This window comes from Macrobrachium rosenbergii, chromosome 7 (genome assembly GCF_040412425.1).
Source record: "Macrobrachium rosenbergii isolate ZJJX-2024 chromosome 7, ASM4041242v1, whole genome shotgun sequence".
NCBI lineage: Eukaryota > Metazoa > Arthropoda > Malacostraca > Decapoda > Palaemonidae > Macrobrachium > Macrobrachium rosenbergii.
This window is the reverse complement of record NC_089747.1, coordinates 40,487,537-40,512,822: the sequence shown is the minus strand read 5'-3', so window position 1 is coordinate 40,512,822 and position 25,286 is coordinate 40,487,537. Positions and strand designations below refer to the sequence as shown.

Here is a 25,286-nt window from a genome sequence, read left to right as displayed (position 1 = left end):
TTCTGTATCTGGCTTCATCCATTGCCTGATCTTTTCCACCCTTTCCGACCTCTCTGTTACACCTTCGGTATTTCCTCGTGTGCCGTTGTTTGGTAACTCACCATTGCCTGTCGTCTTCTGTGGTATCGCCCCTTAGTTCGTCTTCTTGTCCTTCGTCGCTGGGTGTTATTTCTCTTTCAGTTCCTCTCTTCCTGTTGTGGAGAGCCAGTTCATTTTCCTTTATGTTCCTTACTTGGTTTCCCAGCCTCTGTTCTGTTTGAGGGGTGTCATTTCTCTCATTCCAGATGTTGACCAGTCTTCTTCTGTATCCTCTTTCTGTCAGGTTGCTTCTGATGCTGCATCTCCATATTTCCTTATTTTCTTCTCTTGTCCGTTTCTTCTTCTGTTCCACCTCTTCAGCTCCAGTCACTGGTTGCTGGTTACTATCGTTGTGGTGGTCAGTTGCCGGATGACGACCTCCAAGTACCTGACCGTCCTCCCCGTCGACTGGGCTGTATGCCAGGCTGCCGGACGAAGCTCCTCTGTTGCCAGAGGTTCCATTTACGTCGTTGTCGTTTATTCATCCATTTCTTTCCATCATTGGTGAGTTTTGCTATTTAACCCATAGGTGGACCCTACCCCATCGGCAATAGGTACCCATTTACAGCTGAACAGACTGAGGAAATTGTGGTAAAGATCCTTTCTCAAGGAACCAATGCCGAGGAGGGCAGTCACCCCTCCAACGACTGACCAGCCCCAATGTCGCTTAACCAGTCCATCGATGAGTCCATCGCCCACTTATTGATTAGTTAAGTGAATTATATTATTATTATTCACAAATGAACCCTATTCATATGGAACAACCACCTGAGCTGATTAACAGCTCTCCTAGTGCTGGCCCGAAGGATTAGACTTATTTTACGTGGCTAAGAACCAATTGGTTACCTAGCAACGGGACCTACAGCTTATTGTGGAATCCGAACCACATTATACCGAGAAATGAATTTCTTTCACCAGAAATAAATTCCTCTGATTCTTCATTGGCCGGCTGGAGAATCGACTGCGGGCCCAGCAGAGTGCTATCCGAGAACAATACCGACCCGTCCAACGAGGAACTAGCCCACCAAAGGGGCCACTGACTTGAAATTCAAGCTTATCAAAGAAAGAGAAGATCACTTTTTAAAAAAAACGATAAATTAACAAATAAATAAATAAATATAAAAATTAGTATACGACTAAATTAATAAATAAATAAATAAATATAAATTTTAGTATACTACTAAACTAACGAAAAAAAATAGATTACAGTTAAAAGTAGAACTCACACAATATCAGCATACAATATCTCCTCTCAAAAGTCGAAAAAAATACGTAAATTATATTAAAGATTGATGGAAATCCACGACGGATCTTAATTTCACGTATTTTTTCCCTAAACAATTACAAATCAAGAGATTCTCGAAGCCGGATGAAACCAAAACCTTTTTAAAATATATATATATATATATATATATATATATATATATATATATATATATATATATATATATATATATATATTACTGTTAATTTAGGAACTCGTGGCCACCTACAAACCTCATTAACCTTTAAAAGTTATTGATGTATGAATATTGTCAACGCGCAAAATATTTCTTGAATTCAGAAAGATGGCGAATCTATATAAATTTTATTTGTCATTTTTCGTATTTGCAAGAAATGTTAGTTTATATAGATTTCACATTTCTAAACAAACAGTATAGAAATAACTTTGATTTGTAGAAACTGCCATTTTGTAAAATCACTAACAACATGAAAAGATTATGAATTCATAATGACTGTTATTACGGAACAATTTCTTATGGAAAATTATAAATTATGACACCTCATTAATTATGTTCATACATAATTACTGATCATTTATGATCTGCAAATACATAAATACAATTAACAATATAAAAACAAGTCTAAATTAACAATATCAATAATACATGAAGACCGGACGACAAGGGAGAGGAGAACGTGGGGAGGAATACAATGAGAAAGATAAGGAGAGGGAGAAGAAAGAGGAGGGGATGGAAGGGAACAAGAATGAAAAATATAAGAATAAGGAGAATAAAAAAGACAGAAGAAGAAGAAGAGTAGGAGGAGGAGGAGGAATAATAGACATAAGAAGAAGAAGAAGAAGAAGAAGAAGAAGAAGAAGAAGAAGAAGAAGAAGAAGAAGAAGAAGAAGAAGAAGAGTAGGAGGAGGAGGAGGAATAATAGACATAAGAAGAAGAAGAAGAAGAAGAAGAAGAAGAAGAAGAAGAGGAATAATAGAAGAAGAAGAAGAAGAAGAAGAAGAAGAAGAAGAAGAAGAAGAAGAAGGGGAATAATAGGCAGAAGAAGAAGAACAAGAACAAGAAGAAGGAGAAGAAGAAGACGAGGAAAAATAGTTAGAAGAAGAAGAAGAAGAAGAGGAATAATAGAGAGAAGAAGAAGAAGAAGAAGAAGAAGAAGAAGAAGAAGAAGAAGAAGAAGAAGAAGAAGAAGAAGAAGAACTGACAGAAGAAGAAGAGGAATAATAGACAGAACAAGAAGAAAAGAAAATGAGAATGATTAGGTGGGGAGGGAAGAGTAGTGGGAGGGAGGAAGGAGGAGGAGAGATGGAGGAAGGAGGAAAGGGGGAAGGGGTGGGAGGAGGAGGAGGATGAAAGGGGGAGGGGAGAGGGAGAGGGAGAGGAGGAGGAGGAGGAGGCGGCAGCTGGGGGCTATTTCTGTAGGTGTGGCACCGAGTCTCTCTCTCTCTCTCTCTCTCTCTCTCTCTCTCTCTCTCTCTCTCTCTCTCTCAAAGCGAGCCCTCAGGGCATCTGCATCAGTGCCAGTTGGGTATCGGTACCAAACGCCCGAGTACCCAGACTGCAAGACTTTCAGTGGCTCCTTTGCTAACGTGCGAGACGGAGAGAGAGAGAGAGAGAGAAGGAGAGAGAGAGGGAGAGAAAGAGAGAGATAGAAGGAGAGAAGTAGTGGAAAGTGTACAGAGAGAAAGTGGATAAACAGAGAAAGAGGGAAAAGTGAGGATAAAGGAAGAAAAAGGAAAATAAAAAAAAAAAAAGTTAAAATCGCGGTCATGGGAAAAGGAAGAGGGGAGAGAGGAAGAGGAGGAGGAAGAAGAGGAAGAAGTGGAAGAAGAGGAGGAAGAAGTGGTAGAAGAAACGTGTTGTCGTGTAAATAATGGACGCCGCCTTTCCGTACACGGCCGCTGTCGGGTGGACTATGTGCTGTTGTTCTGCCTTCGGGAGCTGTTGTTTTTTTCGTTGTTGTTTTGAAGACTGTCTCCGAAAACAGCATCGCCGTTGCTGCTGCTGCTGCTGCTGTTGCTGCACCGACAACAGCTGTTTCTGCTGTGCTGTTCCGTCTCCCTCAGTCATCACGTGAGTAATAATACATCGTGTGCTGTTTTCTCTCTCTCTCTCTCTCTCTCTCTCTCTCTCTCTCTCTCTCTCTCTCTCTCGTTCGCCGAGAGATGGACTTCTTTATATTTTGTTTTTCCATTTATTTCTATTTTTTGTTTGGTGGTATATGTATATGTGTGTATATATATACATACATACATACATACATACATACATACATACATACACATACACACTATATATATATATATATATATATATATATATATATATATATATATATATATATATATATATATATATATATATATATATATATATATATATATATATATCAGTGTATATATATATATAAATAAATAAATATATACATATATATAAATAAACATATATATAAATAAATATATATATAAATATATATATATATACATATATGTATGTGTATACTGTATATGTATACGTGTGTATTACTGAATTCCACCAAGCGATATTCCCGTTATCTTCACAATTCCATACACAAATTTTTTGTTAATTTCTTTACGACAATTTTTATCAGGTCTCTCAATTCCCATGACCGATATATTTCGTGCATATTAATTTCATCTCGTGAAAAACCTCTCATTCTTTTGCATTTTTATTTATCTCTTCCGAGGAGAATAATTCTTTTTTTTATTTTCGTTATTCTTATTTACGCTCACTGATCCGATTACATTATCTTAGCGTGGCGTTCTTTATTCTCCCACCGCATTAAATCGGTGACCATGGTATCTGTGAAGCCAGTATGCGAGGAGAATTATTTTTTTTATATTTTGCAAGGTGTCGATGATAATGGTTGCTGAGATCATTTTCACAGAACTATTTATATATTGTAATAATAATAATAATAATAATAATAATAATAATAATAATAATAATAATAATAATAATAATAATAAAAATAATAACAATAAAGTAATAATAAATAATAATAATACTAATAATAATAATAATAATAATAATAATAATAATAATAATAATAATAATAATAATAATAATAAAAATAGATAAAAGAGTAATACTCATATAATAGTAATAATTATTCAACTTCTGTAAGTGTTGTCTAATAATTATCACAACTGTTGTTATTGTTTTTTGTTATTTTTGATATTGTTTGGGTCGTCCCTGTTACCATAAATTTTGAAAATGCGGACAAGTCATTATTATTATTATTATTATTATTATTATTATTATTATTATTATTATTATTATTATTATTATTATTATTATTATTTTGTTTATTATTTTGTTTATTATTATTATTATTATTATTATTATTATTATTATTATTATTACTGACGTCAGTTTTAATGCCCATTTGTAATCAGAGACAAAAAAATGGTGTCTATTATAGAGAAGTATAGTTGCAGGTAATTAATTGTTCGCCTTGTAATCTCAGAGAAAAATTAATCATATTGGTCATATATCGGAACTTTCATTCTTCTTTTCTCTTTCTCTCTTTTTTCTTACTACTTTTCTTCTTATTTATCACAGTCCACTTTAGCTTTTTCTGAAATCCGTAGATGGGAACTATTTTCTTTTTTTATTTTTTTTCCTGCTTCTTCTTCTCCTTTATCATCGTCCACTCCAATTTTCATGAAATCCGTAGATGATCAGGAACTGTTTTCTTTTATTTGTTTATCTTTTTTTCCCGTTTCTTCTTCTTCTTATTCTTTATCATAGTCCACTTTCAGCTTTTCCTGATATCCGTAGATGATCAGGAAACTTTTTTGTCTTCGAAGGCTTTACATCATCGACGAGGACTGTGCCTGTTATGTGAAGGAGGTCCCCAAATCTCCCTTTTTTTTACCTATTTTGAGATGCATAAACTCTTGATTAAAGACCCACAAATTCTGGGTCATCCTGTGAATTTCTAGTGCTCTTTGCAAGGTGGGAAAGAGCCATCAACTTCAAAATTCTGTTTATATTCCGTGAACCCCAAATCTCCCTTTTTTTTAGCATGTTTTGGAGATACACAGGCTCTTGATTCAAGACCAACAAATGCTGGGTCACACTGTGAATTTCTAGTGCCCTTTGTAAGAAGGGAATAGAGACATCAACTTCGCAAATCTGTTTTTCATTCTGGGAAATCCTAGATTCCAGAATCAAGAAATGTGCAAATATCCAGATTTCCTGCCAGTGACCTATGTAATTTTCAAGACCCACAAATACTGGGTCATACTGGGTCATCCAGTGAATTTCCAGTGACTTTTGTAAGAGGGGAACGTCATCAACTTCACAAATCTTTTATTTATTCTGGGAAGTCCCAGATCCCAGAATGAAGAAATTTGTAAATACCCAGATTTCCTGTCAGTGCTCTATTTAAGTTTCAAGACCCACAAATACTGGGTCATTCTGGGATAATCCTGTGAATTTTCAGTGCCATTTGTAAGTTTCAGAACCCACAAAGACTGGGTCATTCTGGGGTCATCCTGTGAATTTTCAGCGCCATTTGTAAGTTCCAAGACCCACAAGTATGGGGTCATTCTGGGATAATCCTGTGAATTTTCAATAGCCTTTGTAAGTTTCAAGGCCCACAAATACTGGGTCATTCTGGGGTAATCCTGTGAATTTTCAGTGCCATTTGTAAGTTTCAGGACCCACAAATACTGGGTCATTCTGGGATAATCCTGTGAATTTTCAGTGCCATTTGTAGGTTTCAAGACCCACAAATACTGGGTCATTCTGGGATATTCCTGTGAATTTCCAGTGCCATTTGTAGGTTTCAAGATCACAAAACTGGGTCATTCTTTCCTGTGAATTTTCAGGACCCACAAATACTGGGCCATTCTGGGTAATCCTGGGTAATTTTCAGTGCCATTTTTAAGTTTCAAGACCCACAAATACTGGGACATTCTGGGGTAATCCTGTGAATTTTCAGTGCCATTTGTAAGTTTCAAGGACCCACAAATACTGGGTCATTCTGGGGTAATCCTGTGAATTTTCAGGGCCATTTGTAAGTTTCAAGACCCACAAATACTGGGTCATTCTGGGGTAATCCTGTGAATTTTCAGGGCCATTTGTAAGTTTCAAGACCCACAAATACTGGGTCATTCTGGGGTAATCCTGTGAATTTTCAGGGCCAGTTCAAGGACCCACATTTGTAACTGGGTCATTCTGGTGTTTCAAGACCCACAAATACTGGGTCATTCTGGGGTAACCCTGTGCCAATTTTCAGACCCACCATTTGAATTTTCAGGGCCATTTGTAAGTTTCAAGGACCCACAAATACTGGGTCATTCTGGGGTAATCCTGTGAATTTTCAGGCCATTTGTAAGTTTCAAGGACCCACAAATACTGGGTCATTCTGGGGTAATCCTGTGAATTTTCAGGGCCATTTGTAAGTTTCAAGGACCCACAAATACTGGGTCATTCTGGGGTAATGGGGTAATCCTGTGAATTTTCAGGGCCATTTTGGATTTCAAGGACCCACAAATACTGGGTCATTCTGGGGTAATCTGTGAATTTTCAGTGCCATTTGTGTTTCAAGGACCCACAAATACTGGGTCATTCTGGGGTAAGAATTTTCAGAGCCATTTGTAGGTTTCAAGACCCACAAATACTGGGTCATTCTGGGATAATCCTGTGAATTTTCAGTGCCATTTCAAGGACCCACAAATACTGGGTCATTCTTAATCCTGTGAATTTTCAGGGCCATTTGTAAGTTTCAAGGACCCACAAATACTGGGTCATTCTGGGGTAATCCCAGGGAATATTCAGTGCCATTTGTAAGTTTCAAGGACCCACAGTCATTCTGCCTGTGAATTTTTTGCCATTTGTAGGTTTCAAGACCCACAATATCTGGGGTAATTCTGGGTCTGGGGTAATCCTGTGAATTTTCAGTGCCATTTGGGATACTGGGTCACCCTGTGAATTTTCAGTGCCATTTGTAGGTTTCAAGACCCACAAATACTGGGTCATTCTGGGGTAATCCTGTGAATTTTCAGTGCCATTTGCAATTTATAAGTTTCAAGGACCCCAAACATTCTGGGGTAAAATAGGGCCTGGGCCATGAATTTTCAGTGCCTGATTTCAAGACCCACAAATACTGGGTCATTCTGGGGTAATCCTGTGAATTTTCAGGGCCATTTGTAAGTTTCAAGGACCCACAAATACTGGGTCATTCTGGGTAATCCTGTGAATTTTCAGTGCCATTTCAAGACCCACAAATACTGGGTCATTCTGGGATAGAATTTTCAGTGCCATTTTAGTTTCAAGACCCACAAATACTGGGTCATTCTGGGGTAATCCTGTGAATTTTCAGGGCCAGTTTCAAGGACCCCAAATACTGGGTCATTCTGGGGTAATCCTGTGAATTTTCAGGGCCATTTGAGTTTCAAGGACCCACAAATACTGGGTCATTCTGGGGTAATCCTGTGAATTTTCAGTGCCATTTGTAGTTTCAAGACCCACAAATACTGGGTCATTCTGGGGTAATCCTGTGAATTTTCAGTGCCATTTGTAAGTTTCAAAGACCCACAAATACTGGGTCATTCTGGGGTAATCCTGTGAATTTTCAGGGCCATTTTCAGTGACCCACCATACTGGGTCATTCTGGGGTAATCCTGTGTTTCAGGGCCATTTGTAGGACCCACAAATACTGGGTCATTCTGGGGTAATCCTGTGAATTTTCAGGGGATATTCCTGTGAATTTTCAGTGCCATTTGTAAGTTTCAAGACCCACAAATACTGGGTCATTCTGAGGTAATAATTTTCAGGGCCTAAGTTTCAAGACCCACAAATACTTTTCAGGGCCATTTGTAAGTTTCAAGACCCACAAATACTGGGTCATTCTGGGATAATCCTGTGAATTTTCAGTGCCATTTGTAAGTTTCAAGACCCACAAATACTGGGTCATTCTGGGGGTAATCCTGTGAATTTTCAGTGCCATTTGTAAGTTTCAAGACCCACAAATACTGGGTCATTCTGGGGTTCTGAGATAGATCCTGTGGTAATTTTCAGGGCCATTTGTAAGTTTCAAGACCCACAACTGGGTCATTCTGGGTCTGTGAATTTTCATTTGTAAGGACCCACAAATACTGGGTCATAACCCTGTGAATTTTCAGTGCCATTTGTCAGTGCCAGTTTCAAGACCCACAAAAATATTTTCAGTGCCATTTGTAAGTTTCAAGACCCACAAAACTGGGTCATTCTGGGGGTAATCCTGTGAATTTTCAGGGCCATTTGTAAGTTTCAAGACCCACAAATACTGGGTCATTCTGGGGTAATCCTGTGAATTTTCAGGGCCATTTGTAAGTTTCAAGACCCACAAATACTGGGTCATTCTGGGGTAATCCTGTGAATTTTCAGTGCCATTTGTAAGTTTCAAGGACCCACAAATACTGGGTCATTCTGGGGTAATCCTGTGAATTTTCAGTGCCATTTCAAGGACCCACAAATACTGGGTCATTTGGGGTAAGACCCAGGATAAATACAGTGCCATTTGTAAGGTGGGTCATTCTGGGGTAATCCTGTGAATAACCCTGCCATTTGTAAGTTTTACTGGGCCATTCTGGGGTAATCCTGTGAATTTTTGTGGGCCACTACAAATACTAGGTCATTCTGGGTAATCCTGTGAATTTTCAGTGCCATTTTCAGTTTCAAGGACCCCAAATACTGGGTCATTCTGGGTAATCTGTGAATTTTCAGACCCATTTACTGGGTCATTCTGGGACACAAATACTGGGTATTCTGTAATCCTGTGAATTTTCAGTGCCATTTGTAAGTTTCAAGACCCACAAATACTGGGTCATTCTGACCCACAAATACTGGGATAATCCTGTGAATTTTCAGTGCCATTTGTGAGTTTCAAGACCCACAAATACTGGGTCATTCTGGGGCCTGTGGGCCATTTATGGATTTAAGGACCCACAAATACTGGTCTAATCCTGTGAATTTTCAGTAAGTTTCAGGACCCACAAATGCTAGGTTTGTAAGTTTCAAGGACCCACACATCCTGTGAATTGGTGCCATTTGTAAGGGGACCCACAAAAATACTGGAATTTTTTCAGGGCATTCTGGGTCATTCTGGGGTAATCCTGTGATTTTCAGGGCCATTTTTTCAGACCACAAATACTGGGTCATTCTGGGGTAATCCTGTGGTGCCAGTAAGTTTCAAGACCCACAAATACTGGGTCATTCTGCCATTTGGGATATTCCTGTGAATTTTTTTCAAGGACCCACAAATACTGGGTCATTCTGGGGTAATCCTTGAATTTTCAGTGCCAGGTTTCAAGACCCACAAATACTGGGTCATTCTGGGTAATCCTGTGAATTTTCAGTGCCATTTGTAAGTTTCAGGACAAATACTGGGTCATTCTGGGGGTAATCCTGTGAATTTTCAGTGCCATTTGTAGTTTCAAGACCCACAAATACTGGGTCATACTGGGAGGTAATCCTGTCATTCTGTAATTTTCAGGGCCATTGAATTTTCAGGGCCATTTGTAAGTTTCAAGACCCACAAAAATACTGTGAATTTTCAGGCCATTCTATAGTTTCAGGACCCACAAATACTGGGTCATCCTGTGAATTTTCAGTTTGCCATTTGTAATCCTGAATTTTAATTTCAAGAGCCCCACAAATACAAATCATTCTGAATTTTCAGGGGTAACTGTGTCCCAGAATCCACCTGTGAATTTTCAGGGCCATTTGTCAGTAGTAATCCTGGGATAAGTGAATGGTAATCCATTTGCCTTTAAGTTTCAAGACCCACAAATACTGGGTCATTCTGGGGTAATCCTGTGAATTTTCAGTGCCATTTGTAAGTTTCAAGGACCCACAAATACTGGGGATAATCCTGTGAATTTTCAGTGCCATTTCTGTTTCAAGACCCACAAATACTGTCATTCTGGGTCATTCTGGGGTAATCCTGTGAATTTTTCCAGTGCCATTTGTAGGTTTCAGACCCACAAAAACTGGGTCATTCTGGGGGTGTGAATTTTCTGCCATTTGGAGTTTCAAGGACCCACAAAACTGGGTCATTCTGGGGGGGGTAATCCTGTGAATTTTCAGGGCCATTTGTAAGTTTCAGGACCCACAAAATTCTTTTCAGTGCCAGTTTTTCATTTCTGCCATTTGTAAGTTTCAAGACCCTGGGAGTATCCTCATTTTCAGGACCCACAAATACTGGGTCATTCTGTAATCCTGTGAATTTTCAGGGCCATTTGTAAGTTTCAAGGACCACAAATACTGGGTCATTCTGGGGGTAATCCTGTGAATTTTCTGTGAATTTTTCAGGGTAAGTTTTCAGACCCACAAAACTGGGTCATTCTGGGGTAATCCTGTGAATTTTCAGTGCCATTTGTAAGTTTCAAGACCCACAAATACTGGGGTCATTCTGGGGGTAATCCTGTGAATTTTTTTCAGACCCACAAATACTGGGTCATTCTGGGAGTAATCCTGCCATTGAATTTTCAGTGCCATTTGTAAGTTTCAGGACCCACAAATACTGGGTCATTCTGGGGTAATCCTGTGAATTTTCAGGGCCATTTGCAAGTTTCAAGGACTGGGTCATTCTGGGGTAATCCTGTGAATTTTTCAGTGCCATTTGTGAGTTTCAAGACCCACAAATAACTGAATGGGTTCTAAGGACCCACAAATCTGGGTCATTCTGTAATCTCAGAATTTCAGTAATCCTGTGAATTTTCAGGGCCATTTGTAAGTTTCAAGGACCCACAAATACTGGGTCATTCTGGGGTAATCCTATTTTTCTGCCATTTGTAAGTTTCAAGACCCACAAATACTGGGTCATTTCAATCCTGGAATTTTCAGGGCCATTTGTAAGTTTCAAGGACCCACAAATACTGGAATTTTCAGTGCCATTTCAGTTTCAAGACCCACAAATACTGGGTCTGGGGTAATCCTGTGAATTTTCAGGGCCCAGCTGGGGTAATCCTGAATTTTCAGTGCCATTTGTAAGTTTCAAGACCCACAAATACTGGGTCATTCTGGGGTAATCCTGTGAATTTTCAGGGCCAGTTTTTGGGGGCCATTTGTAAGTTTCAAGACCCACAAAATCATTCTGGGGTCATTCTGGGGTAATCCTGTGAATTTTCAGGGCCATTTGTAAGTTTCAAGACCCACAAATACTGGGTCATTCTGGGTGCCTGTTTCAAGACCCACAAATTTTCTGGGTAAGTGCCATTTGTAAGTTTCAAGACCCACAAATACTGGGTCATTCTGGGTAATCCTGTAATGCCCTGTGAATTTTCAGGGCCATTTGTAAGTTTCAAGGACCCACAAATACTGGGTCATTCTGGGGTAATCCTGCCATTTGAATTTTCCAAGACCCACAAATACTGGGTCATTCTGGGGTAATTCTCAGTGCCATTTGTAAGTTTCAAGGACCCACAAATACTGGGTCATTCTGGGGTAATTTCAGGGGCCATTTGTAAAGGTTTAATTCTGGGGTCCATTCTGCCATTTGTAAGTTTCAAATACTGGGTCATTCTGGGGTAATCCTGTGAATTTTCAGTGCCATTTGTAAGTTTCAAGGACCCACAAATACTGGGTCATTCTGGGGTAATCCTGTGAATTTTCAGTGCCATTTGTAAGTTTCAAGGACCCACAAATACTGGGTCATTCTGGGGGTAATCATGTAAGTTTCAGGACCCTGGGGTAATCCTGTGAATTTTCAGTGCCATTTGTAAGTTTCAGGACCCACAAATACTGGGTCATTCTGGGGTAATCTGTGAATTTTCAGGGCCATTTGTAAGTTTCAAGGATTGGGTCATTCTGGGGTTCCTGTGAATTTTCAGTGCCATTTGTAAGTTTCAAGACCCACAAATACTGGGTCATTCTGGGATAATTGCCTGTGAATGAATTTTCAGTGCCATTTGTAGGTTTCAAGACCCACAAATACTGGGTCATTCTGGGAGTACCATTTGTAAGGGCCATTTGTTTGACCCACAAATACTGGGTCATTCAGGGCCTGTGAATTTTCAGTGCCATTTGTAAGTTTCAAGACCCACAAATACTGGGTCATTCTGGGGTAATCCTGAATTTTCAGGGATTTTCAGTGCCATTTGCCATTTGTAAGTTTCAAGACCCACAAATACTGGGTCATTCTGGGATAATCCTGTGAATTTTCAATGCCATTTGTAAGTTTCAAGTAGGTCCTGGGGTAATTTGAATTTTCAGTGCCATTTGTAAGTTTCAAGACCCACAAATACTGGGTCATTCTGGGGTAATCCTGTGAATTTTCAGTGCCATTTGTAAGTTTCAAGACCCACAAATACTGGGTCATTCTGGGGTAATCCTGTGAATTTTCAGTGCCATTTGTAAGTTTCAAGGACCCACAAATACTGGGTCATTCTGGGATAATCCTGTGAATTTTCAGTACCATTTGGTAATCCTGTGAATTTTCAGGGCCATTTGTAGGTTTCAAGTAATCCCACAATTTTCAGTGCCATTTTGGGTCATTCTGGGATAATCCTGTGAATTTTCAGTGCCACAAATACTGGGTCATTTGTAATCCTGTGAATTTTTGCCAAGACCCACAAATACTGGGTCATTCTGGGGATAATCCTGTGAATAGTTTCAAGACCCACAAATACTGGGTCATTCTGGGGTAATCCTGTGAATTTTCAGGGCCATTTGTAAGTTTCAAGACCCACAAATACTGGGTCATTCTGGGATATTCCTGTGAATTTTCAGTGCCATTTGTAGGTTTCAAGACCCACAAATACTGGGTCATTCTGGGGTAATCCTGTGAATTTTCAGTGCCATTTGTAAGTTTCAAGACCCACAAATACTGGGTCATTCTGGGATAATCCTGTGAATTTTCAGTGCCATTTGTAAGTTTCAAGACCCACAAATACTGGGTCATTCTGGGGTAATCCTGTGAATTTTCAGTGCCATTTGTAAGTTTCAAGACCCACAAATACTGGGTCATTCTGGGGTAATCCTGTGAATTTTCAATGCCATTTGTAGGTTTCAGGACCCACAAATACTGGGTTATACTGGGGCGATAGTGAATTTTCAGTGCCATCTGTAGGTTTCAAGACCCACAAATACTGGGTCATTCTGGGTCATCCTGCGAATTTTCAGGGCCATTTAGGTTTCAAGACCCACAAATACTGGGTCATTCTGGGGTAATCCTGTGAATTTTCAGGGCCATTTGTAGTTTCAAGACCCACAAATACTGGGCCATTCTGGGGTAATCCTGTGAATTTTCAGGGCCATTTTGTGTCAGTGCCATTTGTAGGTTTCAAGACCCACAAATACTGGGTCATTCTGGGATAACCCTGTGAATTTTCAGTGCCATTTGTAGGTTTAAAGACCCACAAATACTGGGTCATTCTGGGGTAATCCTGTGAATTTTCAGGGCCATTTGTAAGTTTCAAGGACCCACAAATACTGGGTCATTCTGGGGTAATCCTGTGAATTTTCAGTGCCATTGGTAGGTTTCAAGACCCACAAATACTGGGTCATTCAGGGCCATTTTAAGGGTCATCCTGTGAATTTTCAGTGCCATTTGTAGTTTCAAGACCCACAAATACTGGGTCATTCTGGGGGAAGTTTCAAGACCCACAAAACTGGGTCATTCTGGGGTAATCCTGTGAATTTTCAGTGCCATTTGTAAGTTTCAAGACCCACAAAACTGGGTCATTCTGGGGTATTCCTGTAATGAATTTTCAGTGCCATTTGTAAGTTTCAAGACCCAGGGTCATTCTGGGATAATCCTGAATTTTCAAGGGCCATTTTCAAGGGCCAGATCCTCAGACACAAATACTGGGTCATTCTGGGATCATCCTGTGAATTTTCAATGCCATTTGAAGTTTCAGGACCCACAAATACTGGGTCATTCTGGGGTAATCCTGTGAATTTTCAGTGCCATTTGTAGGTTTCAAGACCCACAAATACAGGGTCATTCTGGGATTTGTAATCAAGACCCTGCAAATACTGGGTCATTCTGGGATAGTGATTTTTCAGAGGGCCATTTAGGTTTTAGAGAATTTTCAGTGCCATTGTGTAGGTTTCAAGACCCACAAATACAGGTCATTCTGGGGTAATCCTGTGAATTTTCAGTGCCATTGGTAGGTTTCAAGACCACAAATACTGGGTCATTCTGGGGTAATCCTGTGAATTTTCAGTGCCATCTGTAGGTTTCAAGACCCACAAATACTGGGAATTTTCTTTGACCAAATTGTCAAGATCATCCTGTGAATTTTTGAAGTTTCAGGACCCACAAAACTGGGTCATTCTGGGAATCTGTTTTTGCCATTTTGTTTGGAAGTCCTGTGAATTTTCAGGGCCATTTGTAGGTTTCAGAACCTGGGAAGAAAGGTTTAAAGACCCACAAATAAATTTTCAGTGCCATTTGTAGATTTCAAGGACCCACCTGGGTTTTCTCCCTGTTTCTCTGATCAATGCCATTTGTAAGTTTCAAGAGAGAGAGAGAGAGAGAGAGAGAGAGAATTTTCAGTGAGAGAGAGAAAGAGATCCTGTGAATTTTCAGTGCCATTTGTAAGAGAGAACCCTCCTGGCCATTTGTAAGTTTCAAGGACCCACAAATTATTTTCAGTGCCATTTGTAGGTTTCAGGACCCACGTGGGCCATACTGGGGATGACTTCCATTTGAAACCGTCGGATTCTGGGCCTACGTGCCATTTGAGTTTCCGTTATATGTTTTTAGAGCGACCTTGCTCTAAAACTGTTGGATAAGTCTGATAGGTCTGGGTGCCAAACGCCCCCGCCCCTCTAAAACCCACTACCCCCAGCCACCCACCACCCGCCCACACCCTCCCCATCCATCCATCCACTATCCACTAGTCTCTAATCTGCGCCCCACTCCCCTACCCAAGGGGTGGATGAAATAGACTGGATTTCCTCCTTTCCCCCCCACCCTGGGTATGCCTGAGTGAGAGAGTTCCCCGGGAGATAATTCTGATTATAACTGGCGGGGTTGTAACAACAAACTGTGAGAAGTTTATAGCAAACAATGAGCATAGCAATCAATGGTCGGTGCATGGCTGGGTATATCATAGCCCAGCAACAGGGTTGTTAATGTGTGTATATATATATATATATATATATATATATATATATATATATATATATATATATATATATATATATATATATATATATATATATATATATATATATACATTTATATATATATAAATACATAATATATTTATATATATATTATATATATAAATATATATATATGCATATATATATAAATACATTTCCAAGATATTTGCATATACAAATCCATAAACAAATGCAATTAAAATACTTTCAATTATAAAAAGCCTATACCAAAAGATACGAAATCCCGATTCCAGCTTCCTTAATTCTATCAATCAACAAAAAATAATTTCGCCCTCGAAGAGAATGATTGATCGCTGGCGTGAGATACTTCTCTGGCGTCGCAGCGACCGACAAAAGTCCCTCAGCTCTCATCACTCACGTTATTATTAAAGTTATTATCGCCACCTTTCTGTCCGCGTCTGGTAATAAAAGTGATGGATGGAGAAGTTTCAAAAATTATTTATTTATTATTATTTTCTTTTTATTTTTTCGCGCTCTCATTTGGTGTAAAACGGAGGAATGGTTTTCAAGGATTGTAAGTTACTGAGAGGCTGGAGTTATGCGCATACCATGAGTGATTATACTACATGGAACCATTCATTCATTTATGTTATTTTTTTTTTCACGGCTCATTTGGTGTAAAATGGAGGGATAGTTTAAAAGCTTAATATTATAGAGAGGCTGGAGTTATGCGCATACCATGAGTGATTACACTAGATGGAACCATTCATTTATTTTATTTTTTATTTATTTATTTTAAGATTTTTCACGGGCTCATTTCATGTAAAATGGGGAATGGTTTTTAAAGGCTTATCATTTACTGAGCGGCTGGATTTATGCGCGCACCATGAGTGATTACACTAGATGGAACCATTCATTTATTTCATTTATTCTTTTTTTTTTTAGATTTTTCATGCTTTCATTTGGTGTAAAATGGTGGAATGGTTTTAAAAGCTTATCATTTACAGAGAGGCTGAATTTATGCGCGCACCATGAGTGATTATACTACATGGAACCATTCATTTATTTTATTTTTTATTCTTTTTTTAGATTTTTAATGCTTTCATTTGGTGTAAAATGGTGGAATGGTTTTAAAAGCTTATCATTTACAGAGAGGCTGGAGTTATGCGCATACCATGAGTGATTACACTAGATGGAACCGTTCATTCATTCATTCAGTGGAAAAGTTTGAAAAGTTTTTGTATTGATTTTATTATTATTTATTTTTTCACGCTTTCATCTGGTGTAAAATGGGGGAATGGTGTTAAAGGCTTTTCAGTTACTGAGCGGCTGAATTTATGCGCACACCATGAGTGATTACACTAAACGGAACTTCATTCTTCGCTGGCTTTTCAGTAGTTATTCGTCATTCTTTTCTTCCCTTTTCAGTTTTCTGTACAAGGAAACTATTGCGCCGGCTTTGTCCGTCCACATTTTTCTGTCCGCCCTCAGATCTTAAAAACTGCTGGGGCTAGAGGGCTGCAAACTGGTATGTTGATCACCCACCCTTCAATCATCAAACATGCCAAATTGCAGCCCTCTAGCCTCACTAGTTCTTACTTTATTTAAGGTTAAACTTAGCCATAATCGTGCTTCTGGCAACGATATAGGACAGGCCACCACCGGGCCGTGGTTAAAATTTCATGGGCCGCGGCTCATACAGCATTATACCGAGACCATAAAGAATTATTTTCGGTGGCCTTGATTATTATTGGGAAGGCGGAAATATCATAAAAATAATTATTATTATTATTATTATTATTATTATTATTATTATTATTATTATTATTATCTCTTTTTAACTAAACGCATTTTCCTTTGGAAGAGGGTACCCCAGTGAATATTGCCAAAGAACTTCTCAACAATGCTTTAAGGGGGTAAGGTTGCAACCTCATTCATTTCTCAATTCTGCCAGCGACTCACCGCACTTCAATAACCGCCAGGTACCGTATCATTACATCCATCGTTTACCCATTAACCCTGTCCCGAAATCCAAGGGTGTCCCCTGACAAAATCTAGTGTCAGTTTAATCCTTCAACTTCAGAATGAAACATAAAAACATTTCCCAATTCACAATTGATTCCTGATCTTCTTTTCCTGCCGAGAGAGAGACCGAAATCAGATTCGCTGGACAGCAGAAGCACCAATATGGCATAAATGTTTTGCCTCGGCGTCGAACTTCTCCTCCAGAGTTCCAGAGGTCTTTTATTCCTCCTCACACCGTTGGACCGTGGAACTGCCTCCCTACTTCTGAGGATGTCTGGCAGTTGGAACTTCTTCAGAAGTTCAAGCGAAGGCGCAATGCATTGCTACCCTAATGCAATTCTTCATTTTAATACATTTTTATCTATTTCTTAGCTTATTAATTTTTTTTTCTTTTTAATGAGTGAGATGTCCTCACTCTGTTACCCTTTACCTTCTCTTATTTCCTAATGAACACCATAATATTCTTTGGAAGCTTAAAGAATTTCAAGTCAATGCCCCCTTTGGTGGGTTTGTTCCATATGAATAGGGTTCATCATCTTCTTAATAATAATAATAATAATAATAATAATAATAATAATAATAATAATTAACATATTCTTTGGAAGCTTGAATTTCAAATCAGTGGCCCCTGTGGTGGGCTTGTTCCATATGAATAGGGTTCATCTTCTTCTGAATAATAATAATAATAATAATAATAATAATAATAATAATAATAATAATAATAATAAACATATTCTTTGGAAGCTTGAATTTCAAGTCAATGCCCCATTTGGTGAGCTTATTCCATGTGAATAGGGTTCATCTTCTTAATAATAATAATAATAATAATAATAATAATAATAATAATAATAATAATAATAATAATAATAATAATGAAAGCTTGAATTTCAAGTCAGTGGCCCCTTTGGTGGGCTTGTTCCATGTGAATACGGTTCTCCATCTTCTGAATAATAATAATAATAATAATAATAATAATAATAATAATAATAATAATAATAATAATAATAATAATAAAATAATTATTAAATAAAACAATTCTGGAAGGAAAATTCTAGAAAGAATATGCGGTGCAATTCTGACGAAAAACATCGAAACAAAATGGGGATCCATTAAAATTCAGTTTAACTTGTCAAAGGGAGTATAATTAAGTACAGGGAAATAATTGATGATGTTCATTATATTAGATTCATTATATTAGAACTACGGACACAAATATTCCTCGAGGTTTTAAATCACTGGAAGTCTAGTATAAATGTAGAGAGAGAGTCCACTTTTAGAGAATCTATGATAAGTTCGAAAGGTCTTTATATAAATTTTTGCCATGTATGTATGTATGAGTTTATATATATATATATATATATATATATATATATATATCCACTTTTATATGATAAGTTCGAAAGGTCTTTATATTAATTTATATGTATATGAGTTTATATATATATATATATATATATATATATATATATATATATATATATATATATATTTATATATATATATATATATATATATATATATATATATATATATATATATATATATATTTATATATATATATATAACAGAAAAAAATTACTTCTATTCATCTACATCGAATTTTAAATCACTTGCTTAAAACTTCCATATCTTTGAAAATTATACTATTATTATTATTATTATTATTATTATTATTATTATTATTATTATTATTATTATTATTATTCAGTAGATAAAACCTATACATATGGAACAAGCCCACCAAAGGGGCCGTTGACGTGAAATTCAAGCTTCCAAAGAATTCGATGATATTCATTAGGAAGAAGTAAGAGGAAGTAAAGAGAAATATAGAAAGAAGAGATCTCACTTATTTAAAAAAGAAAAAATAACTTAATAAATAAATAAATAGATAAAAATGGATTAAAATGTAATGAGAATAGTAATAGGGTAGTAATGCATTGCATTACAATGTCATTATATTTTCCGGTATTCGAAAGTCCAGCAACGCTTTTACCCCGTAAGTCCTAGCGGGTACGAAGGTAGGGTATGTTTACCCTACTGTTTTCAAAAGCTGGGTGGCAGGTCAGACGATATGCCCGGTAAGTGATATAGATTATTTTTGTATATTTTTCTTTTTAATGCCATGGTCAATGCTGCTGCTTAGTTTATTGTTTAGTCATTTTTGTACCATCAAATTCATCAAATTCATCTACAGCTATTGAAAAGCATCCTAAGAACTGTTTACATATCTGAATAGTTTCCAATTTTCTCTCTTTCAATTTTCAATTAAAAGTTTTGTACCTTGAAAAGTGATTTTAAATCGGTTACATGCATATCTAAACTATTTTCCCAAGTGTTGTTCAACATTCAACATATAGCATTAACTTCTAAGTTTATTGTATGAGTGCATAGGTCTACACCAGACCACATTTACCCTTAAAAACCTAACCAACCTTACCGGCATAAGGCCACTTTAACCCAAAAACCAATACACCGACCAATCACGAAAAAGGGGAAAAAATCTCAAAAATTAAATTTGGAAGCGGAAAACATCAAAGCCACGGGGCCAAATACCCAGGGTCTTTGAAAGTGGCCCAGGACTAAAATGTAGGGCATGGTGCCCAGTTCTAATTGGTATCCAAAGGTTCTTTTGAAGTGTCATCTGAGAGCGTTTGAGTTATGGTGCCTGGTGTCAGCTTAGGGATGGTTATAGTGCAATATAGTGGCTGGTGTCAGCTTAGGGATGGTTATTGTGTTATAATGGCTGGTGTCAGCTTAGGAATGGTTATAGTGTTATTGCAACTGGTGTCAGCTTGGGGATGGTTATAGTGCAATATAGTGGCTGGTGTCAGCTTAGGAATGGTTATAGTGTTTTTGCAACTGGTGTCAGCTTGGGGATGGTTATAGTGTTATAGTGGCTGGTGTCAGCTTAGGAATGGTTATAGTGTTTTTGCAACTGGCGTCAGCTTCGGGATGGTTATAGTCTTATATGGTTATAGTGTTAGTGTTTTTGCAACTCGTGTCAGCTTGGGGATGTTTATAGTCTTATAGTGGCTGGCGTCAGCTTAGGGATGGTTATAGTGTTATAGCGGCTGGGGTCAACTTAGGAATGGTTATGGTGTTACAGTGGATGGTATCAGCTTGGCAATGGTTAGTGTTATAGTGGCTGGTGTCAGCTCAGGGATGGTTATAGCATTATAGTGGCTGGTGTCAGCTTAGGGATGGTTATAATGTTATGGTGCCTGATGTCAACTTAGAGATGGCTATAGTGTTAAAGAAACTGGTGTCTACTTAAGGATGGTTATAGTGTTATAGTGGCTGGTGTCAGCTTAGGGATGGGTACAGTATGCTGCTCTAGAGATACAATCATTGACCAAACAAGATACAATATTGTGTACAAAAGGAAATAAGCGAATAAATGCATGAATGTATAATTTAAAAAATAATATACCAAAGCTTTATTACTATTACTATTATTATTATTATTATTATTATTATTATTATTATTATTATTATTATTCAGTAGACAAACCCCTGTTCATATGGAACAAGCCCACCAAAGGGGCCATTGACTTGAAATTCAAGCTTCCAAAGAACATTATGGTGTTCAGTAGAGAGAAGTTACAGAAGATAATAGGAAATAGAGAAGAAAGAGAGGAATATACATATATATAAAATTTTTTATCACACCGTGATTTATATACAATCACGAAGCTACAAATGTCGCTTAATATCAAATTCACGCTACCACGGGAATATCTCCGATGGAGAATTGTCGCCGAAGGGGAATTTATATAAGTGATAAATGAATTGGTATCGTCGGGACACGAACCCTTGACACGAAACCTATTCAGCGACTCCAGTAGACGTTACCCACTGAGCTCTTGATAGTTCAGTGGGTAGCGTCTACTGGAGTCGCTGAACAGGTTTTGTGTCGGGGTTCGCGTCCCGACGATACCAATTCATTTATCACTTATATAAATTTCCTTCGGCGACAATTCTCCATCGAGATATTCCGAGGTCAGGGAATTTGATATTAACGACATTTTAACTTCATGATTATATATATATATATATATATATATATATATATATATATATATATATATATATATATATATATATAAGAACCATTCTTTGAAAATTCCCTATACTTGATCATCCCTTAAACTAAAAAAAATAAAAATAAAAAAATAAAAATGTAAAAAAATGAAAAAAAAAAAAAAATGTAAAACCCTCCACAAAAACGAGAGAGATACTCTTGAGGAAGAACAAAGAGTAATTAAATGAAAAACAAATCAATCATTAAACAAACAAAAACAAAGAAAAACGTTAAGAACCGCCATAGAAAAGAGAGAGACTCGACTCTTGAGGACGCAAGAGCTTCGATCCAATATCTTAAATTTCATCTACTTTCTCTGAGAGCAGAACTCGAGGCTATCAATTGTTATATAGCCCTTAGGCGCTGGAGGGCCAGAGAGAGAGAGAGAGAGAGAGAGAGAGAGAGAGAGAGAGAGAGAGAGAGAGAGAGCAGAGAATGTATATATATATATATATATATATATATATATATATATATATATATATATATAGAGAGAGAGAGAGAGAGAGAGAGAGAGAGAGAAACATACAGATAGAGAGAGGAGAGAGAGAGAGAGAGAGAGAGAGAGAGACAGACAGACTGAGAGAGAGAGACCAGACATACAGACAGACAGGGCAGGTGGAGAGAGAGAGAAAGAGAGACAGAGCAAGAGAAACCAGACATACAGACAGACGGGGAGAGAGAGAGAGAGAGAGATACAGACAGACGGAGAGAGAGAGAGAGAGAGAGAGAGAGAGAGAGAGAGAGAGAGAGCAAGGGTCTCTCGATACGGGTGCTATAAAAACAATTGTGAGACGTACCTTTAGGCACGTCTGTTTCTGTTGTTTAAGCAAGAATTTATTTTTTCACTCAGTCGTCTCTCAACTCAAACCAGACTCTCCGTCTTATATTAATTATATATTTTTTCGTGATGAAAAAAATTGCCTTATTTAAAACTATTTTCATCGTGACGATCAAGAAAAAAGAATATATATATATATACATACATACATACATACGCATACGTAAACATCAATAAGCTCTACGCACAAATTATTTCTTTCCCTGACAACATCTCATCATTAAGTTTCAGTGTTGTCACTGGGGGGAAATTTACCCCCGACAGATACAAGGCGGCAAATGGGTCATCAGGGAAAATGATTTATGTGGCGCGACCAAGTTAAAAGCAATTAAGAGTTATTAATCACTTGATGTGACAAGGTGTACTATCCCTCTTTGGCTTTCAGTACACCCATGTGTCTACTCTCTCTCTCTCTCTCTCTCTCTCTCTCTCTCTCTCTCTCTCTCTCTCTCTCAGGCGCACGCACACATACACACAAACTGTATGTGTGTGTGTGTATATGTGTATATATATACACGAACATTCACATAAAAAAAGTTATCTAATCAACTCAATCTAAGATCATTAATCTATTCCATATTTTCTCTGGAAGTAACTGAAAATTCATCGTCTTCAGAAATTCAAGGGTGAAATTCCAGGTTGGAATCAGTTTGAATTTCAGGTTGAGATTCAGTATGAAATTCCAGGTTGAGGTTTGTGTTGGAATTTCAGGTTGAGATTCCAGTATGAAATTCCAGGTGGAGATTTGTGTTTGGAATTTCAGATTGAGATTCCAGTATGAAATTCCAGGTTGAGATTCAGAGTTGGAAATCCAGGTTGAGATTCCAGTATGAAATTCCAGGTTGAGATTCAGAGTTGGAAATCCAGGTTGAGATTCCAGGTAGAAATTCCAGTTTGAGATTCCAGGTTGCGATTCCAGGATGAAATTCAAGGTTGAGAATCCAGGTTGAAATTCTAGGTTGAAATTCCAGATTGAAATTCCATTTTGACATCCCAGACTGAGACTCCAAGTTGAAATCCCAGATTGAAATTGCAGAATGAGATTCCAAGTTGAAATATCAGATTGAGATTCCAGGCTGAAATTCCGCGTTGAGAGTCCAGATTGAAATACCAGGCTGAAATTCCAGTCTCGTGTACCATTCACAAAGACAGTAATACTATTATATCCAGATGACTTGTGCCTATGCAATGCGCCTTCACGTATTTAGGCGTATAGACACAAACCTGATGACTTATTCAGGCTCTAGATCGCAAGCTGAAGCTCTCTCTCTCTCTCTCTCTCTCTCTCTCTCTCTCTCTCTCTCTCTCTCTCTCTCTCTCAAACATTTCCCCAGAAAGTCTCAGAGACAGACGTCGACATTCCTAGGATTTTCTCTCGCCAGAAACAGCATCCTCTCTCTCTCTCTCTCTCTCTCTCTCTCTCTCTCTCTCTCTCTCTCTCTCTCTCTCTCTCTCTCTCTCCAGCATCCCAGTTGACATCTCTGGTATGAGGCACGAGAGAGAGAGAGAGAGAGAGAGAGAGAGAGAGAGAGGAGAATAACAGAATTATTCTGTCTTGAATGTTGGCTGGCTGGCTGACTCGAGTAAAACGGCCTCACCTGATATAAAAGTTTTATTCTTATTTCTCTCTATTTTTTTTCTCTCTCTTTTTTTTTTTTTGTTCGATTTCTTGCCGTCGTCTCTGGCTTCGGAGTTTTGTGTTCGTGTTTTTCTTTTTTTCATTTTTCCTCGTTCGGTATTTGTGTCTTTCGCCTTTCTTCTCCTTCATCTTCTTCTTCTTCTTCGCTCGGGATAACGAAATACTGAAATTTTTTTTATGTTTACGTTGATGTTTTGTCAATTTTTATTTTTTTCTTTTTCTTCATTCTTATTTTTTTATCTTTTCTTCAAATATCTCGACGTTGCTTATCTTTTATTGTTTCTTGATTTTTCGTCCTCCTGGCCAGGTACCAAGATACTGGATTTATGTATTTATATTTACTAATTACTAATTAGTATTTTTTCTTTATTTATTTATTTAATTAGTATTTTTCTTTATATTATATTATATATATATATATTCATTTATATATATATATTTATATTATTATTTATCATAGTATTATATTTATTATTATTATTATTATTATTATTATTATTTATTATTATTATTATTATTATTATTATTATTATTATTATTATTGTGAACGACAAAAATTAGTGTGTAATGCTTATGGTCAATCTTTCCTTATTTTTTTGGTATTTGGTTTCGTATGACAGAAAAAAATTACTCGTATTATTGCCCACATACACGAATTATCGGGAATATTTATGTATTTATTTATTTATTTATTTATTTATTTATTTATTTATTTATTTATTTATTTATTTATTTATTTATTTGGTCAGTTAATTATCTAATTTTGGAATTACGTGAGTCCATTTTTAGTTTTCTGAAAAGAAAACTACTGTGTCGGTTTTGTCTGTCCGTCCGCACTTTATTCTGCCCGCACTTTTTCTGTCCGCAGTTTATTCTGTCCGCGCTTTATTCTGTCCGCCTTTTTTCTGTTCGCATTTTCTTCTGTCCGCACTTTTTCCGTCCGCACTTTTTCTGTCAGCACTTTCTTCTGTCCGCACTTTTTCTGTCCGTACTTTTTCTGTCCGCACTTTTTCCGTCCGCGCTTTATTCTGTCCGCACTTTATTCTGTCCGCACTTTTTCTGTCCGCACTTTTTCTGTCCGCACTTTATTCTGTCCGCACTTTATTCTGTCCGCACTTTTTCTGTCTGCACTTTTTCCGTCAGCAGTTTTTCTTTTTCTCTTCTGCACTTTTTTTCCGTACTTTTTTCTGTCCGCACTTTTTCCGTCCACACTTTCTTCTGTCCGCATTTTATTCTGTCCGCACTTTTTCTGTCGCATTTTTCTGTCTGCACTTTCTCTTTCACTTTTTT

The 25,286-nt window shown here is 37.4% G+C and overlaps 1 protein-coding gene across 1 annotated transcript in view; it reads left to right on the top strand.

The window, feature by feature from the left end:
- Positions 1 to 2,804: 2,804 nt before the first annotated feature.
- Positions 2,805 to 25,286, top strand: part of LOC136840343 (potassium channel subfamily K member 18-like) — an 85,712-nt gene continuing 63,230 nt past the window's right edge. Inside the window, exon 1 of the mRNA XM_067107039.1 lies at positions 2,805 to 3,392. The gene's annotated coding sequence lies outside the window, so the exon portion shown is untranslated. The remainder of the gene's footprint in view (positions 3,393 to 25,286) is intronic.